Source organism: Triticum aestivum, chromosome 1D, assembly GCF_018294505.1.
Source record: "Triticum aestivum cultivar Chinese Spring chromosome 1D, IWGSC CS RefSeq v2.1, whole genome shotgun sequence".
Lineage (NCBI taxonomy): Eukaryota > Viridiplantae > Streptophyta > Magnoliopsida > Poales > Poaceae > Triticum > Triticum aestivum.
The window spans coordinates 254689739-254694211 of NC_057796.1; positions in this window are offsets into that span (position 1 = coordinate 254689739).

Sequence of the window (4473 nt, forward strand, 5' to 3'; positions counted from 1 at the left end):
ATCGAACCCATCACAAAGCACCTGTTCCCATTGCAAGATAAATAGATCAAGTTAAACCCAAATATTGGAGAAGAAATACGAGGCTATAAGCAATCATGCATATAAGAGATCAAAGAAGACTCAAATAACTTTCATGGATAAAAAGATAGATCTGATCATAAACTCAAAGTTCATCGGATCCCAACAAACACACCGCAAAAAGAGTTACATCATATGGATCTCCAAGAGACCATTGTATTGAGAATCAAATGAGAGAGAGGAAGCCATCTAGCTACTTATTACGGACCCGTAGGTCTACAAAGAACTACTCACGCATCATCGGAGAGGCACCAATGGACATGATGAACCCCTCTGTGATGGTGTCTAGATTGGATCTAGTGGTTCTAGACATTGCGGTGGCTGGAATTGATTTTCGTTGACTCCCCTAGGGTTTCTAGAATATTGGGGTATTTATAGAGTAAAGAGGTGGTCCGTGGGGCACCCGAGGTGACAACAACCCACCAGAGCGCGCCTGGGCCATGAAGCGGGCCCTGGTGGATTGTGCTCCCTGTCGGTGTCAAAACCGGCAGATCTCGGGGTAGGGGGTCACGAGCTGTGGATTCTCGGATCAACGGTAACAGGAACGAAAGAGACAATGTTTTACCCAGGTTCGGGCCCTCTTGATGGAGGTAAAACCCTACATCTTGCTCTTGTTTATATTGATGGAGTATCAAGTACAGAGTTGATCTACCTGGAGATCATATGTTGTGGTCTAAAACCTGAGGGTATGATGAATAATGTCATAATGATCTATCGACTAGCCTGGCATCGGCTTATATAATGCACCAGAGGCCTTGGATAACAAGAGTCCTAGTCGAATACGTTGGTGGAGAGGAGTCCTTATCGGATCATCAAGCCTTGTGGGATCTTCCTCGTGTGCGGCAAGGGCTGCCCGAAGTGGCCCATGAGTGAACCGCCATGGGGGTCCTCGGCCCGATCTAGCTGGTCGAGAGACGATGTGGTGAGACCCCCTAGTCCAGGACACCGTCAGTAGCCCCCTGAACCGGTCTTCAAGTTGGGGACGCTCCTCGATTCTTTCGAACTGTTCTTCATCTTCGGTCGTCGGTCTTGAAAACTAGTTCAAAAAATCTTCTTATCTTTGATCTTGAGGATCGCCGAAGTAAATACGAAGAGTTTACACTTCGGGTATCCGAGGAGCCCCTTTAAGTTATCGGCCGTTATCAATGCCTTGTTATTTTTACGCCCACCTCAGGTTTGAAGTGTTTCCCGTGCAGCGGTGTCCTCTCGCGTCCGAGTTCGAACGCCGGACTGCATTCGAGGTATCTTTTGCCGCCGAGTACCAACGCCGGACCGCTTCCGAGCTCCAACGCCGGAATGTATCCGAGCTCCAGCACCGGACTGTATCCGAGGTGTCATAGATTACCTTGGTCTTGAAAAAGTTAAAAGGGTTCAAACGAGCTTAATGCCAGAGATGCCCTCTATGGAGCCAGCCACTTGCAAACCGAGCTTTATGCCGGACTACTTCCAAGGTATCTTTTGCGGTCGAGCACCAACGCCGGACTGTATCCGAGGTGGTGCACCACCCCGGCCATGGGCTGATTGTTATGAATTTGATTCCGAATTGTGCAATGTATTCTGTGTCGAGATGTATAGCCAGTGGCCCTCAAGGTGCGTGGTGGCCTAATATCCAGGATGCACCTGAAGGATAAAATCAAACCGCTGACCCTAGTAGCCCCCGAGAATCAAGTTGATTCGTAAAATCAGCCTGAGGATCAATTCCCAGCTCGGCAGCATACTTAGGAATAGAAACGCGGTGTGATATATTAGAGGAAATAGTGATCGGCGGAACGCCCTTGAGAGAGGGTTTGGAGAAGTCACCGTAATATATTAGCTTGATGCCGGATAAGTCCCAGATGGTACCTATTGTTGTCTGAAGACGCGTTTGTGCATAGTCTGGTCCAGCCGAACACTGAGCACTTTGAATTTTCTGCATTGAATAGGCAATGCAGTAGCCCACGAGACACTGGTCGGGTGGCAACACCTGATCAGGGGATCGATGTGCCCCTTTAATATTAGTGAATGATAAGCCGGAAGCCCAGTAGCCCCCGAGCCTTAATGCGGGCACGGGTGGCCGAATTAAGGATCGATATCCAGAGTAAAATCACAAATTATGTGTAATGATTCTATGTATCCAAGTACTTTACATCATTAATGCTCGGATCCGCATTGTACATAACTTTCTTGACCGACCATCGGCTTCAACCTCCTCGGCCAGAAGCCGGGGAGTGTTTTTCCTACTTTATAAAGTCGTTATAAGGGCGAAGATTTATGGAAAACAAAGCAATCCGACCATGCAGTTTTATAAACAAAGTTACGGAGAGAGATATGAAACATCTTCCAAAGAAAATAATCCCACTATTAGTTCCTTTCTTTGGGTTGTCATGCTGATCATGATCATGAAACCTCACCTCCGATCAATGTGGGAGGAAAATATTGAGGATTTAGTTCGGGGAAAGTTCCCGAACTATATGGTATTAATAAACCGAAATTTTCACTTCCGTCGTTGCCGACCAATTATATCCTTTAAGATCGCTAGCTTTCGGCTTTACCCAGTCTGAGGTACTAACTCGGATGACCCGGTAGTAACAATCACAGAGGTGCTCTCTTTACCGCCTAGCCGAACAATCGGGAACGTTGGGGTAAGCACAGGAGCCAGGCAACCCAGCTTGGCCAAAATCTTAAGTCAAATTGATGCATATTTATGGCTTTATAATGATGATTGCGGAAGGTAGCCTTCGTATATTCAATACAAACACCGATGATATGTTTATTTTGACTCTGTTGCGACCGTTTATCAGTTGAAAGTGGCCCATCGTCGGCTTCCACCCCCTTGTAGATGCTACGCAGGGTGTTTTCGCAATAACAAAACAACCCTAGCCGACGTGTCGGTGCCCGAAGGCGGTTGTGTTAGCAGAAACGAGGCAATCAGATATGCGGGCTTTATAACTTTCACTTAGTCATAGGAGCTTAAAGTTGGGAGGCCAGTAACTAGCCCCCGGTTAGTGTTCGGCGATAGTCGAGGTCAAGCCGTAAACACTTCGGCCAATGTTTGTGAATGCCGTCATTTAACACGGGGTGACCTCTATCGATCTTATAGTTTAATACAGTCATCGGATCACTGACCAGTTTACGCTTATTGTGACAGTCAGTTTTCGGCTTTCTCCACTGAGGCGCTTAACCATGCTAGCTGAAAGCACAATCGCAGTGGTTCTCCCTTTGCGCACCTAGCCGAACAAAGCGGAACGTAGGAGGCAAGCACAGGAGCCGGGCAACCCAACTATTGACCGAAGACATAATTCGAAACTGATGCATATAAAGCAATATCCGAGAACATTTTGCCGAGGACTTCTCAGAGTACCTTGGCTTTTGGTGGGTTTGGCTCAAGTCACAGCCCCCCGTTGATATTGTCGATGCTTAAAAAGTGTCCGGCAGTGTACTGCGGGATTCATGCTCGGACCCAACACCGAGGTGTAGGTCGGCAGGAAAAATGCCGAACTATGGGTCGAAAATGATTTCCCAAGCTGGATTATTACGCAGGGTACCTCGGTCAGGAGGATGTCCCGCCTCATAAAAGAAAAACACACAAATAGATCAAAAAGTGCCGTAAGCTTAAAAAACCAAAAAACTTATGCGGAAACTCTACGTCCGAACTAAATAAAAAAAATTGGTGCCAATCCGAAAATTGGTCTTAAAATTAGTTTGTGCTTCTGTCGTGCTTTAACATGACACATCCGATCTCAAGACGTCGAGTGGGTCAGCCTTCGGCTTCAACCTCCTATCCCAAAGGCGGAGTACTTATTGTTAGGCCAGTTTAGCGAACTAAACTCGAGCGGTCATTAGAGAGAAAATAGGCTATCCGGCTATTGACCACACACTCGCGTCGAAAAAGGAGTGATAGAAAAAGATTTTGCAACGACTAGGAAGAAAACACATTTACTATAAAATGGCTCATATAAATTTAAGAGCCCCCAGTTAACTTGGGTAAGAGAAGTGTTTTTAACAAATAACGTATGTGAGCATGATCGAACCGAACACAAATTAAAAATTTAAAACTTTGAGCATAAAAGCGACTTAGCTGGTTAATGTGTTCGGCATTGATGACGCGGTCCGAGCTTATGGCGGGACGAGGTCCCAGCCCCCAAGCCGGTCCCGAGGTGGCAGAGCGAAGAGCTCGATGCTCCGAAGTGGCGACATAGAACGGTCGATGCAGGCCGGCAGTGTGACGCCGAAGTACCCGGCGTGGGTTAATAAAGTGATGATGAAGCCCCCGGTCCAGCCGAGGTGACGTGGTATGTCGATACGCCGAGGTGACAACGCTGCCCAATCCGGATCATTTACCTATGCACAGAAGATAGTGCAAGCCGGAGATAATAGTAATAACAATAATTTTTTAAAGGTTGCATGATTAATAAT